The sequence below is a fragment of the Saccoglossus kowalevskii genome, chromosome 7 (genome assembly GCF_978046115.1).
Source record: "Saccoglossus kowalevskii chromosome 7, keSacKowa6.1, whole genome shotgun sequence".
Lineage (NCBI taxonomy): Eukaryota > Metazoa > Hemichordata > Enteropneusta > Harrimaniidae > Saccoglossus > Saccoglossus kowalevskii.
Window position 1 is genome coordinate 10,850,498 of NC_140647.1, and position 16,611 is coordinate 10,867,108.

Consider the following 16,611-nt stretch of genomic DNA (forward strand, 5'->3'; position numbering starts at 1 on the left):
ATACACAATTTAAATACTTATCCTTATATCTGCCAAAACATGTATATCCTGTATTTATACTTTACATTATTTCTTTGTCAATATCCTTTGTGTTCTGCAGATGTATTTGAAACTGCCTATTCGCTCCATTGTGCAGTCGTCGATTTTGTATTTTACGTTTGTGTAAATTACCCAAACTTCTTTGCTACATATAATTTACTTATGTAAATCTTAGGTTAGGCAACGTCTCGCCATCTATTTGAATTCCATTGTTATCTATATGTAATTTCTTGGCAGTGTAATAGGGTTCTCTTAAATAAATAAATAAATAAATAAATAAATAAATGAATAAATAAATAAATAAATAAATAAATAAATAATGTCAATAAGTAATGGATTATACGATGTAATATCCAACGTAATACTTGTACGCTACACCAATATAGCTTTAATTTGATATATAACATGATGGTGTTTGTCTGAGGTATTCCTATTTAATATGTGACAGGCTATTACGTAATTATATCTTTGTATAAAGTTGATCCCATAAAATTCCCTTTTATTTGACTCTGTGTATAATTTTTTAAAGCTAACATATTTACCCTGATTTTCGGGGGCAAAACGGCTCGAATTCTACAGCCAAAATTGACCAAATTAATTCCCATGTTTCTGTCTATTTTATGGCATGTAAATTTGACAGCCTTTTTTAAATTTTAATTGTACTAGTACAGTCAATATTCTGTAACTAAACTGATCGCGCTGAACAGAGAAAAAACATGTTGTTTTGTTCTACCATGGGGAGAGGTATCTATTCAATTTTGGCTTCCGACCACTAGCGTACATATTTCCATTGAAAATATGGCACATTCTGGCCGGCTCAGAATTTATTGCATGATTGTCAAACATAAAAGTACTAAACAATGTAATTTAGGTCTCCCCGAGTACAAGTTGTCAGGGGCCCACATGAAGACTGTCAGGTACATAGTTTATTGTTGATCTGAACGTTTGGAATTAATTAAAAAAATATATTTTGCGTCTGAAGCTTGATAGGATACATCGCGTCTGAGAATATTGCCGACGATGATCACAAAACATCCCATGAAAGCCCATGGCCAGAAGAGTGGCAAGTATTATAATCCGGCATAGTTATTTTTTAATGTAGAGAAATGTAACATTGTGTTACAAAAGGTGAGCATAGAATAATATTTGAAGAAGAATATTGATATTTTTTCTTATAGTAAAGAGATAAAAACGCAGTGAAATGTCAAAAACGTTTCTAAAATTTAGTAGGTGTCAGAACCTATTAGCATCTCGACATAGGGTTGTCGGAAAATAGGGTTGTCGGAATATAGGAATGTCGGAACATAGGGGTGTCGGAATATAGGGATGTCGGAACATAGAGGTGTCGGAAAATAGGTGTGTAACGCCGAGGAGGGATGTGCCCCCCTCAGAAGGTAGAAATTTTTGAAAAATGCAACCAAAATGAAGTCATTTGGTCCATACTTGGGGATTTTCATTCGTGATCATTAAGAATACAGTACATGTACACAGAACAAAAGGCCTTACACAAACGCAGGCTTTGATATAAGCCTATTATTGATATTTGTATCATGATTTATATTTCAGTCAGTTTGACAGTGGTTTGACATTAGTTAGTGTTGACAATATATAGAAGTGTTTTTTCTAGACAGCTTGACGAGTAATTAATTGATTATGATGTGTAAAACTTTCATGTGATTGGTTGTTTGTTTGAAGGCAAGGCCTTGGAGTCTCTTATACTGATTGTAATTGGTTAAGGAGTGACAAGAAATAAAGGGTGATTTAATGCTGTCTCGGGTGAAAACCAGGGACTTGGCAGAGAATCGTTTGGGGAACATGAACGAAGCTTGTGTGTGTTTTTGTCAGCCTAGCGTGGAAACGACCGAATCCCGGTTACCTAAGTGAAAGGTTTTTAACCATCAAAAATACCTATCACATTTGAGTAAGTCTGGAAAGTGGAGGGGACAGTTGATATTGTGTCCCCACCCTTCAGAAAGTGGAGGGGGACGTGTCCCCCCTGTCCCCCCATGATCGACGCCCCTGACGGTCAATTCACCGTAAAGCTCACATGATTGTTTCCTATAGAATGACACCATTTAACGGGACAAAAAAACGAGTGCCGGATAGGTGGTAGCAAAATGCGCTGTAGTCGCTGTAGTCGAATGGATCAGTCGCAACTTTCAAATTGATGGGTCGCCATCCAAAATGAAATCAGAAGCATTATGTAGTCGACACTATTTTAATCTTTCATATATGTACTGTGTTCATATATACATCAACTGTGTTTACTAATGCGATTTTTTTGTTTGCTCTGTTTTTCAGTTCAACCAAATCAGAGGCTCGGAATACTAGGGTCATGACAGATGATGGTGTATCAGACTAAACTATATAATGAAACTCGTTTGAGTATGCTAGTAACGCATTGTATTTCACACAGCTTGTATCAGTAAATACATGTCGAAATAACATTCTGTCTGCTGACAATGGTGACGTGTGTGGGCATTTTGTTCTGATAAATATGCCGTATATAGTCGATAATAAGCATTGTGGCTATCATACATAAGTACATACAAAACCGTCATGTACACCCGGGGGCAGTTGTTACATAGCTGGGTAGGGAGGTGCCCCAAGTGCTCAAAAGTGTGACCATTTTTATACCTGGATAGAGGCAAACTCTATACCCATATTTATACCAAAGTACTATTACCGTCATCACTGTTTATTCAAAATAAAACAGTTACCGTTTTTGTTCTATTAGAAGAGCATCGCCAATAGAAGCACATGTAAGCCAACATTGTATATTAATTTATTAAAATCTGTATGTTGACCATAGAAACACCTGTCACTTACATAAGAGCATATTATGAACACAAAAGTTGATTGCCTTGTTTAATTTCCGGGTCTGATGTATACATGGATCTGAGGTCGGGATTTGAGGTGGAGATATTCGCTCATATAAGGACCCATAAGTATACCAATTCGGAAAAATATTACCCATATTTATACCTATCTTGACCAGAAATAAAACCGATACTTAAAATCCAAAAAACGAGACCCTTTTCAGGGGCATGTTCCCATTAGGCAAGTTCTATGTATTGCCCCCCCCCCCCTCCCCCCGGGCATGTACATAAACACTTATGAAACTTGTAAAGTCGGGTGTTTTGCATGTGTGTGCTACAACATAAAACAATCTCATGAACACAAATATGTTGTATACGTTAGGATTTGTGAAACACTTATAGTCTAGTGTTTTGGGTTACGAACAAATGTTTAAATTACAAGTGCGAATGCTCAGATGTGTCTGGAATCACCACCACCGTTCACCAACTGCTGAGTATCAAACTCCATTAGAGCACGAGTTACTTCGTCACGTGTCTCGATTTCCAGCTGAACTTGGTTGGTAAGACGATTTAAGAGTACGTACAATTAATTCTTTCGCAACCTAGTGTTGGAATGGTACTGATATGTTGCTAACGGATGACTGATTTGAATTTAATAAGGTTGCAACACCAAAAAACTATTTCCTGAAGGTGACCATGTCATCATGCAATAAATTATGTCACTCTCGGTCGTCGTCTATAGGTCAATGGCATGTCATACATGTAACTTTCATTAATCTACGAGTCCTCACATCTCTTATTGGGAAGTTGATAGGAGCCATCCACATATTAAACATGAGAGATAATAGATATGTAGTACAGCCCGCAAAATAAATAAAATTATATTTTCAACTTCTTCTTAAAAATTAACAGCTCAATTGCTTGGACATTCGGTAGTATTATTACATAATTTTATAACGATAACTTTAATTCTCTGTTTTGGGTGAATATTTTTGTAATTCTTGGTAAAAATGTAAATTTGTAACTTCTTGAAAACCAATAGCTCATTGCGTTGATACTTATTATTATTATTATACCTTTGGTGGATCTCTGTCAGAATTGTTTATTTCCAGCCGATATCATCAATTCTCTGTTTTTGGCAAATATTTTCGAAGTTTTGGTAAAATGCTATTTTCTAATTTTTGGGAACAGCCAACCCGATTGCTTTGATATTTGAGGTGTTCATTATTATTGTGAACAATATGTTTGATGAAATTAAGTTTATAGAACCAAACTACTTTCTAGTCTTTCAAACTTTGTGGGTTAACTAAGCAGGATTTAATTCAAATTATAAATTCAACCGGTCACTGGTATCATAGTGCTTGTCGCATCAGACTCATAATCGGTAGACCCAAGTTCAAATCTTACATTAGGCTGAACATCAAAAGGGTCTACCCCTATTGCCACAGACTCGATGGGAAGGCCAATTCCACTGACCGAGATTCATTCACTAACGAATGCGACTTTGGGGGAACCTTGGTTAAGTTACCACCATAAAATTCAGGTTCACGTGACGTACTTGTTTCTATCAATCTGGAATGAACGCATCTGTGATGTAGCCATTTACAATTATGATACTATCACTGTTAGTTCTGATAGACGCAATGATAGTCGTGGTGCCACTCGAGTCAGCAAATGTCGATATCTAAGTTACTAGTACTCTAGTTGTTAAAAAACAGAAGGCCACTCAGTATTCTGTGTATGAGTACTTCGACGAAATTGACGTCATGATTTCTCTGGGAAAACCCCGAGCTATATATAGCGTATACAATATGCGACACTGCGTTGTGTATTAACTCAAGTCGTCGTAATTTCCCATAAAAATTGATGTTACTATTCTAGTTGTTAATAGACAGAAGGCCACTCAGTATTCTGTGTATGAGCACTACGACGAAATTGACGTCATGATTATTCTGGGAAAAACCAAACTATATATAGCGTATATAATGTTATAAGCGCTGTCAGCTGTTTTAGAAACAATTAATGAATGCCACTGTTGTCTCTCCGACTTTTTTTCCGCAAGTGCTGACGTACTGTGCATTTGCCGCATACACCATATTGTAGTTTGTGACTACGTGAAAGGACTGTCGGTGTCTGGCCATATTTCCTATCCTAGTGGCTATGTGGTAATTAGCTGCGGTTCCGTAGCTCTTTGGTGCGACCTACAATCGAATTTCGCCCTAACAATTTCATTTGGACGTCTTCTTTTTAATTTTGTTGTTGTACGTCGAACATAGACTATGGGCCGGCCAGAGTCAGTCACGTAAATAATGCGGTCGGCAACATAGGGTTATGATTCCACAGCTAGGGTCTACCGTTCATGAGTCCGATGCTACAAACGCTATGCTATTGATTACTGTTAACCGTTGCAAAGAAGGGCACTCTTCTAACCACACTCCTTGGCCCATCCATCGAACGGCCACAACTATCGGACGGTGTCGCTTGCTTGCGTTCTTATTTTAAAATCTGGTGAACCATAGTCAAATGACACACACTACGGCATTCTGGGGAAGAAGCTGACCGGTTTCAGTTGCTAATTCAGCGTCACGAAAATCAGACCGATGCTGACATACCCATACAGAAACACTATAGTGTATTAATATCAGTGGCCCGGTGATACTTGAGCACGCATCCTTGAAATAAAAACGCGTAATTCCGAGGTTAAAGCGGTGTACCCGTCTGAATTGAAAGGGGCGTTTTTAGGAGTAGCACTGAACCCATTCTTCATGGTTTAGTACTCAACCTTTCGGCGGATATATCTCAAAAATCTGTCAACAGGGAATATCTATTGATTGGACTCACACATTAGGATGAACAGCCTATACGGTCGGTCAATTCACCGTAAAGCTCACATGATTGTTTCCTATAGAATGACACCATTTAACGGGACAAAAAAAACGAGTGCCGTATAGGTGGTAGCAAAACGCGCTGTAGTCGAATGGATCAGTCGCAACTTTCAAATTGATGGGTCGCCATCCAAAATGAAATCAGAAGCATTATGTAGTCGACACTATTTTAATCTTTCATATATGTACTGTGTTCATATATACATCAACTGTGTTTACTAATGCGATTTTTTTGTTTGTTCTGTTTTCCAGTTCAACCAAATCAGAGGCTCGGAATACTAGGGTCATGACAGATGGTGGTGTATCAGGCTAAACTATATAATGAAACTCGTTTGAGTATGCTAGTAACGTATTGTATTTCACACAGCTTGAATCAGTAAATACAGACTGGAATGGTGAAGAAACAGAAAGCTTGGCCTAAAGGCTTTATATAGCCTTGGTTGTGTTCACGTAAACATGTCGAAATAACATTCTGTCTGCTGACAATGGTGACGTGTGTGGGCATTTTATTCTGATAAATATGCCGTATATAGTCGATAATAAGCATTGTGGCTATCATACATAAGTACATACAAAACCGTCATGTACACCCGGGGGCAGTTGTTACATAGCTGGGTAGGGAGGTGCCCCAAGTGCTCAAAAGTGTGACCATTTTTATACCTGGATAGAGGCAAACTCTATACCCATATTTATACCAAAGTACTATTACCGTCATCACTGTTTATTCAAAATAAAACAGTTACCGTATTTGTTCTATTAGAAGAGCATCGCCAATAGAAGCACATGTAAGCCAACATTGTATATTGATTTATTAAAATCTGTATGTTGACCATAGAAACACCTATCACTTACATAAGAGCATATTATGAACACAAAAGTTGATTGCCTTGTTTAATTTCCGGGTCTGATGTATACATGGATCTGAGGTCGGGATTTGAGGTGGAGATATTCGCTCATATAAGGACCCATAAGTATACCAATTCGGAAAAATATTACCCATATTTATACCTATCTTGACCAGAAATAAAGCCGATACTTAAAATCCAAAAAACGAGACCCTTTTCAGGGGCATGTTCCCATTAGGCAAGTTGTATGTATTGCCCCCCCCCCCTCCCCCCGGGCATGTACATAAACACTTATGAATCTTGTAAAGTCGGGTGTTTTGGGTTGAAACATTGCATGTGTGTGCTACAAGATAAAACAACATGAACACAAATATGTTGTATACGTTAGGATTTATGAAACACTTATAGTCTAGTGTTTTGGGTTACGAACAAATGTTTAAATTACAAGTGCGAATGCTCAGATGTGTCTGGAATCACCACCACCGTTCACCAAATGCTGAGTATCAAACTCCATTAGGGCACGAGTTACTTCGTCACGTGTCTCGATTTCCAGCTGAACTTGGTTGGTAAGACGATTTAAGAGTACGTACAATTAATTCTTTCGCAATCTAGTGTTGGAATGGTACTGATATGTTGCTAACGGGTGATTGTTTTGAATTTAATAAGGTTGCAACACCAAAAAACTATTTCCTGAAGGTGACCATGTCATTATGCAATAAATTATGTCACTGGCACTGGCACTGGCATGTCATACATGTACCTTTCATTTACCTACGAGTCCTCGCATCTCTTATTGGGAAGTTGATAGGAGCCATCCACATATTAAACATGCGAGATAATAGATATGTAGTACAGCCCACAAAATAAATAAAATTATATTTTCAACTTCTTCTTGAAAATTAACAGCTCAATTGCTTGGAAATTCGGTAGTATTATTACATAATTTTATAACGATAACTTTAATTCTCTGTTTTGAGTAAATAGTTTTGTAATTCTTGGTATTAATGTAAATTTGTAACTTCTTGAAAACCAATAGCTCATTGCGTTGATACTTCGTATTAATATACCTTTAGTGGATCTCTGTCAGAATTGTTTATTTCCAGCCGATATCATCAATTCTCTGTTTTTGGCAAATATTTTCGAAGTTTTGGTAAAATGCTATTTTCTAATTGTTGGGAACTACCAACCCGATTGCTTTGATATTTGAGGTGTTCATTATTATTGTGAACAATATGTTTGATTGCATCACGTTAGCATTAAAACAGTGTTAATTCATTTTGTAAAGATATCCACAGAGGGCGCTCTATCGTGACACATATTGACACTGTTGATGCCACCAGAGTATTGTTTGTGTATAAGATGAACATTGAATGTGTTCCCGTACACATTCCACGAAAGTACTTTCACATCCTACTGTAAGTGATACATAACACTGACGTGACGAATAGTTGGCACTTTCGTTGATCACCTTTATACCGTCTATAACACTGGGATAAAGACCTTCCGGGTTTGACATTGGAAAATTCTTTATTTGGGAAGGGGGTTAAAAGAACTGATTTTTAGAAGTAAAAATACTTCGTTACAAAATTTATCCATGTGCAAACCGATAATAATTACCGAGCACACTTGAATATTAAAGACAAAATTTGTGATATTTTTTCCATTTCATTTGTCTTGAATTATGATTGAAAGCACCTGAATTTCAATCGTCCCTCCCTTCCTTCCCCTGCTCTAACTTCTGCTTCTGTTTTAGCACGAGGCTGTCACTCATCTTTGCTCTTAGTCGCGTCTTTTCTTAAATATAACAAGACCACTTTTAGTTGTATGTGTTTGATTTATAACCACGTCAAAATCTCAGTATGCCCGTAGTCTCTTAGAAAAAGATGTATTTTTTGTTCTTTAGGGGTTTAGGAGGTTTTTTCCCAACTACATCACGATCACGTACTGTGGCCCTTTTGTACAGCTATTAAACCATGATTTTTTAATGAACCGATTAAACGAATTAATAATTTTTTGTCATGCAAGTACCATAACTAGTTTTGCTCGATAGCCTTATAGCCATTAGTCATTCAAACCATTAAATGTAATGTCACATCATATCCTGTCTGCATGATTGCTATAATGTTGTATGATAACCTATAATCTGCAACTTGAACTGTGCACGACAATTTAACACAGATTTGTATATGCTATCAGTATAATATCAGGTTTCCAGACCAATCCTATCCTGCTACTGTGTTATATTATATTCAGTTTTATTTCCTGTAATGCACATCCATATTTACACTTACATTTAATACATGGTGCATGAATAAACTGATGAAATTACTATAATACACAGTGTCATGTTGTATCCTCTCATATTAAGGGGTTAGCATATATTCTCTGGATCAATTGTTTGGCCTCTATACACGGACTGAGACATACATTTTACCCATACATGTTATATACCATAATGAAGATCTTGTTTCAAACTTTGAAAATCAGCCATTCTTTTTAATTTATGCAATTACTCCTGAAGAGGAGTGCTTCAGTTGCAATGTTCTTCATTTTTTGGCAACTATTATTTGTTTTTATGTAGCCTTATTTAAAATGTTTGGACGTTAATACCTGAGTAAAGACTACATGTCTATATATAAAAATAAGCAAAAAATTGAGACGAAGGGAGACAGAAAAATATCCAGGAACATTCAGTACTCTATATAGCGGTAAATTTTACCCAAAATGGCGACGATCTGACGTTTTGTGTGTTAGAAATTGCGTACTGAATCTGTAGAACTATGTAGAAATTAATTTTAAGATAAACGCAAAAAACGTAATGAATCCTAAACTAGGCCTAACAGTCTGGAAAAATATGAAGTCATTATTATTGAAACATGTCTGCCAAGCGACCAGCTACTAAATAATGCCTTCTAATGTCGGAGATAAATGTTATACGCGTTAAAGACAAGATGAAATGTGTTTTGAAACCTCAGAACGGCCCTATCGGTCTCATGCCACTAATCAACCAATTTAAATGCCTAGCAAGAAGCAATGACATTTTTTACAGCCGTTCAGAGAATTATTCGGACAGTCAGTTAGCAAAATGACTTGCAACTTTGCAAAACACTTTGGTCTTTGCCCAATCTAGACTTGTCGGCGCCACTTGAGTGACGGGCGCATGGTTTGGGATTACTATTTCATAGGGGTTGTCGGCTTGGTGAATTGCAAGTATTATCTATCATGCGTTTACAGCAACCATTCTTTATTTTTTATAATTATATTGTAATTATTTTCAGTAATTTTGAAAATCACAAGTTGGATGTTGCTTAAATCTGCCAAAAAATTTCAATCCCTCGCTCATTTTAGTCAGTTGTACCTGTTACAAAAATGGACTAGACATAATAACGGTCGTTATACCCCGTCTTTTTCAAACTGCAGTTGAAAAAGTAATTAGCTCATTGAAGGCACTTCATTTGACAAAGTCCATCAAACCGTTATAATCAAGTTTTCCATCCATGTATCCCTGACGTACTATACTCTCCCACCTCGGTATAAAATTTGAATTTGATACATAATGCACCAGTAATGTAAAAACAACTTTTAGTTTGGCCCAAAACTGTCGCGAAAGTGCAGCGTGTCCCGCTAAGAATCCTTACTTTGAGCCTTTCCGCCAATTGCGCTATGTCAGGTGGACTCAGATGGTTATAACAATTTAAATAACACTTTGAATGCATATACAACATATAACCTGTTAATATATTGTAACCAACGCATGTCGTTTTGAAAACAGCGTTTCACCCGCATCTTGCAAGATAATGGAATGATTCCAATTGTGGGCGTGCCAGTACAACGGCGCCATCAAGTCTAGATTGGAAAAGACCCAAGTGTTTTGCAAAGTTCCAAGATATATTGCTAACTGACTGTCCGAATAATTCTCAGAACGGTTGTAAATACGTTTTTCTCAGGTGTTCCCTGTTTGAGGGCGCGATCACCTGGGTCAAAGGTGAGACTAACATGTGGTCTTTTGTTTACTACTTAGCGGCTGTGTATCTGTGGGATTATTCTGTGTGTATTTGGATGTTCTAATCTTGGTGTTTTTGCAGTGATTTCTCTAGATGCAATCCAAATAAAGTAGGTGTGTCCGGTTTACCTGGGTTTTGCAAGAGTTTGAGCTGGCCAACATGTGCGTTTTTTCATGTGGTTGATTACAGGCATGTTGATTTCCCATTTTAAAGCCATGTTTTCAACTTTGTTTATTATTTTCATATAGCAATCTCATCATATGTTAACATTGTCGTCTCTGGAGTTTCAATTAGTGGTATGAGCCCTGATACCGTGTGTCAACCGATAACGTGATGACTTCCCGCGAAAGTGACGTAGTGATTTGCATATTACTAATATGGTGTGTAGGCGGAGTTATTCTAAATAAATATCTTCAAGTTTGTTTTCGGATGACTGTTCACTGTAAAACTGATAGCCGTGTATACGATGGCCCACAGGTGTCACATCATGTTTTATTTCCCGCAACACAAACTACATTTCTCGAAACACAAATTTAATTAATAATCAAAATTCCACTTCCAGTATAACCAAATTATTTTCTCCCATGAACAACATTATTTTACAAAACAAAACTTGCATTTACAAAACAATGCTTTAAATTCTTGCAACAGAAACTTAATTTTTATAACACAAATTTCCTTTCTCAGACCACAACTTTAATTTTCTAAAACACAACTTCCATTTCACGAAACAAAACTTTAATTTCCCAAAACAAAACTTTGTTTATGAAAACGGAAGTTGGCAATGTATCCCAGAATTCCCCGGGCAAATTGACCGCCATTTTTGTATCGACTGCTAGTAATTGTGTCTACATGGCCAAAATGTCAATGTATTTAAAAGTTGCTGATAAAGAAAACTGCGAACCGATTGAATTGCCTCTAGAGCACAATATAACCTTGCTCTTAAGCACTCTACTGCAAGTGACGACCGCGGATGTTTCCGTGGCATCAAACTGGATTGCGGAGTTATGTGTCCTCCAAGAAATGGATGGGATGAAACGTGCCCACTATTTGTAGTGTACGCTGAAGATAAAAATGCCGGTAAGTACACTATGTTTCCAAATTCTATGTATGCTGGTTTTAAAATATATACGGGCTACTAGGGAATTCGAGTGATTTGTTGGCGATAGCCTGTCCCACAGGAAACACAGGGTCGACACATTTAGTCAGTCGCCGGTACCTTCGAGTGTGTCGGCGAATGTACCGGTGACTGACTGAGTATATCGACCGACTTTTTATTTATCCAAGAAACGAACCGAGCGCCTGTCGGCATGAGTTACCGAACCTCTGTACCGAACTTAGCGTTAAAATATCAATAATGGGATGGTTACTAGCACAGTCAGCTGGCGCACATGTGATAATAAAATAAATACGATATTTACTATATGGGGGCCGCCATCTTGAATGACGCATAAAACTAAATAAGAGACAAGTTGTGAAACGTGTTTTTCAGATTCCTACAAATCAGGACAAAAATACCAATCTTTCACAAAAATACGGTCCGTTGGGGTTATATTAAGCCAACCGATAACAAAATTCGGCCGAATTCGTCGTTTTTGTGTGGAAAAATCCCTTGCATACGAACACCTAATTACGCGAAGAACATAGAACACTAAGCCGGAGTATTTGAAACTAAAAATTGGCATTCCAGCACAGCAGCCAATCAGCGACGGCCTAATGCTTAGATGACAATTTCGGTTTCAAATACCCCGGCTTAGTGTTTCATGTTCTGCGCGTAATTAGGTGTTCGTATGCAAGGGATTTTTCTACACAAAAACGACGAATTCGGCCGAATTTTGTTATCGGTTGGCTTAATATATAACCCCATGTCGCATACGACTTGTTTACCACTTCCGTGTGACTAAGAATGTTCTAGAACCGTACTGTGTCTGGGTGGAATTTTTAGAAACTGGTTGAATAGGTAACGGAACATTCTAGAAATTTGTAGTAAGTTCCAGACTCATTATGTATGCTGATGTAATGGTCTATTTATAGACAGTGTGGGTATATATAGGGGAGTTGTTCAGCGCTGAGTTCAGATCGGAGATCTCGTTGAATTGTATTGGGGTTCAAGTATCTAGTTATTGGAGTAGTGGAGTTTTACCGAGTTATTGTACTTGATGTTTGCAGAGTATAATAATACCAGTACCAGTTGAAACCTCATCTGTTGGCTCCGTGTTCATATGTTATCATCGCCGCCAGGGAAGTCTTTATGTTACTGTTGCCATTTTGGTATTTGAACCATCACACCTGTACTATACCAATTACGGTAATATTACGTCGCGTGTGACATCTGGGGGCTCGTTCGGGAGCAGTGAAGACATATAGAAGACAACATGGCCGGCGGGATAATAGATATGTCAAAACAAGAGTTGATGGAGTGGGCGGATGAACTGGGAATGACTGGAGAAAACAAAAGGCAATTTATTTTGGAGCAACTGAGTTCTCAGCGAGCTGAGAGACAAGCGGCGAGGGAGGAGAGAAAGGAAAAGTTACGGCTGGAAGCGGAAGCAGAACAGCGGGAAAAGGAAAGGGAAGCAGAGGTGAGTAAAATGGAGATTGAGGAAAGAAGGGAAAAATTACGGCTAGAAGCGGAAGCAGGTTCAAGAGAGAAATTGCGAATGGAAGCAGAACAGCGAGAAAAGGAGATGGAGATTGAGGAAAGAAGGGAAAAGTTACGATTGGAAGCCGAAGAAAAGGAAAGAGAATTTGAGTTAAGGAAATTAGAGCTGCAAGCAGCTATGCCGGGGTTCCAACAGGCTGATTTTGGCGGTCAACAAAATGTGGTCAGTGATGCACAGCCACCAAAGTTGCCTGCATTTGTTGATGGTAAGGACGAACTTGATAGTTATTTATTGCGGTTTGAGAGGTTTGCAACGAATGCGAGTTGGCATAGAAATGGATGGGCCACAAAATTGAGTGCGCTGTTGACTGGTAGAGCACTGGAAGTATATTCCAGGATGTCCGACACTGATGCGGTTGACTATGATCGTGTGAAGGTGGCGCTGTTGACAAGATACGATTTCACAGAAGATGGGTACAGGAAGCGATTCCGTGAAATTAAACCTGAAAGTTCCGAGAGTCCTGACCAGTTAATTGTGCGGCTTAAGGATTATTTTGCTAAATGGGTTGAGTTGTCAGGCACTGCAGCAACATATGATGGTGTTACCGACTTGATAGTGAAGGAGCAGTTTATTGGTGCCTGTACAAAAGATCTTGCAGTTTATCTTAAAGAAAGAGCACCCAAAGATTTAGATGAGTTGGCAGTAATAGCAAGGCAGTACCTAGTGGCACATGATCGACAGTTATCCACGAAGAACAAGGTGAGGCGTAATGATAATGACACTGCCATTGGTAATACTGATGTGGGACAGGGCAGTGGTATCCGGTGTTTTGTATGTCAGGGTGTTGGTCATCGAGCAGCACAATGTCCATCCCGCGTTACTGATGTCGACCATGGATAAAGTCAAGTTTGCAAATGGCCGAGTGATGAGATGGGCGATGACTCTGCAAGGATATAATCATCGTGTTGAGGATATTCCTGGACTGAGGAACTTTTGAACAGTATAGTAGAATGTTATTCGTTTATGACTGTATTTCATATTTTACTATATTCTACTGTATGTGATTTTCGAATTTATGTACTCAGTTCGATTTGATATATTGTATTGTTGTTTTAATTGAAATTGTTATCGCATTCGTATTATTGACGTCGTTGCTAGTTATGTAATATTATATGTTATAATATTCTTGAGCGGGGAGGCATGTCGCATACAACTTGTTTACCACTTCCGTGTGACTAAGAATGTTCTAGAACCGTACTGTGTCTGGGTGGAATTTTTAGAAACTGGTTGAATAGGTAACGGAACATTCTAGAAATTTGTAGTAAGTTCCAGACTCATTATGTATGCTGATGTAATGGTCTATTTATAGACAGTGTGGGTATATATAGGGGAGTTGTTCAGCGCTGAGTTCAGATCGGAGATCTTGTTGAATTGTATTGGGGTTCAAGTATCTAGTTATTGGAGTAGTGGAGTTTTACCGAGTTATTGTACTTGATGTTTGCAGAGTATAATAATACCAGTACCAGTTGAAACCTCATCTGTTGGCTCCGTGTTCGTATGTTATCATCGCCGCCAGGGAAGTCTTTATGTTACTGTTGCCATTTTGGTATTTGAACAATCACACCTGTACTATACCAATTACGGTAATATTTCGTCGCGTGTGACACCCCAACGGACCGTATTTTTGTGAAAGATTGGTATTTTTGTCCTGATTTGTAGGAATCTGAAAAACGCGTTTCACAACTTGTCTCTTATTTAGTTTCATGCGTCATTCAAGATGGCGGCCCCATATAGTAAATATTGCATTTATTTTATTATATCAGATGTGCGCCAGCTGACTGTGGTTACTAGCCTACTGTAAGCGAGTATAACTCCGAGGGAAGGGGAGGTAGTATTATGATGTTGTATCTTTTGAGATGTGGATCAAAATCACAATGGGTCGGGTCGAACAAACTATTTCATTTGTTATATCCAAATATATATTATGAGGTTATACCTGATATAACTTGTTAACATGGTTGCTTGTTGATACGAGTGAATTCATGGGCCAGTATTATTCACAAACCTAAATCTTCATTATTTTGTTGCGGTAATTGTTCAAGTTATTGTTTGAAAAATCACATATCACACAACTTTTCTCTGCATACTGTTCAGCAAACATTACTTTCATTGTGCATACCACCATGTTTATTGTGAAATACCAGTTAGTGATATTTCACACTAAACATCACTACTGTGAATATACACACCATAGTAATGTGATAAGATAAAGTGATGTTAAGGAACGCAGTGTGTTAGGTGCATGAAGTCCAACATAATTTATTAATATAAAAAATATATAAAAATTATATAAACATAAACATTGGTTAAAGTAATGCAATGAGTTGACAAGTAAGTCATATCTTAGAACCACTCAGTGGATTAGAATGTTCATGTAATATTCATATCCACATTTTTATACTAAATACTCATTTTTGAATATTTTATACAATTTATAAAGTAGCTTATACTGGCTATATAACAAAATATTCCATTTTCAATGACCAAAAACGGATATTCATTTCATCTTTTTGGCATTATTTTTCATGGTTGTGTCTTTGCAACATACAGATACTAATAATTATATAATTTGCTTCAACAGTGAATGAAAATCAAAATGGTAGACAATATACATTTGTATTCCACTTAAAAAGGGGAATATCTAGAAAGTTAAAAGTGATGTAGAATAACTGTACACTGCATTTGCCTGCATTTGTGGAACTCTTTCATGGGGGCATGATGTTGTTAGGCCAGACTTTTCCGTCAATGTCAGCATCATCTATGTTTACAACTATTTGCATTAATGCATTGACACATGGAAATCACCCAATGGGTGTTTTTGCGGTTAGTGTGTCTGTGTTTATGTATGTCTGTCTGTCTCAAGAACCAATTATCGAGTTTTAATAAAACTTGGTACATAGATGCTCTGACATAATGCTCAGACCATAATAGTTTTTGGGTGAAATCCATGCATAATAATGACCTAATTTACATATTAGTTTGCCAATATTTGGCATTTCCACCAATATCTCAAATACTTACCAGATTTCAATGAAACTTGGTACATATATGTCTGGGATAAACCATATGCATGTTCAGTTTAAGGTTAAATTGTATGCTCACTAATTACCTAATTTGCATAAATTAACCAATTTATAGGTGCTCCACAGATAATTTGAGTACCACTCATCAACTTTCAATAAAACTAGCTACATATGTGCTTTTGAATAATCACCAGAGCTGATTACTTCAGAGTTGAAATCCAATAATTATTGTATAAATATTAATTACTTTCATGTGTCCTTAATATGCAGTACTGCTGCAATTAGTGACATGCAATTAGTGTTTTAATGAAGGTATCTGACAATGTGATATGA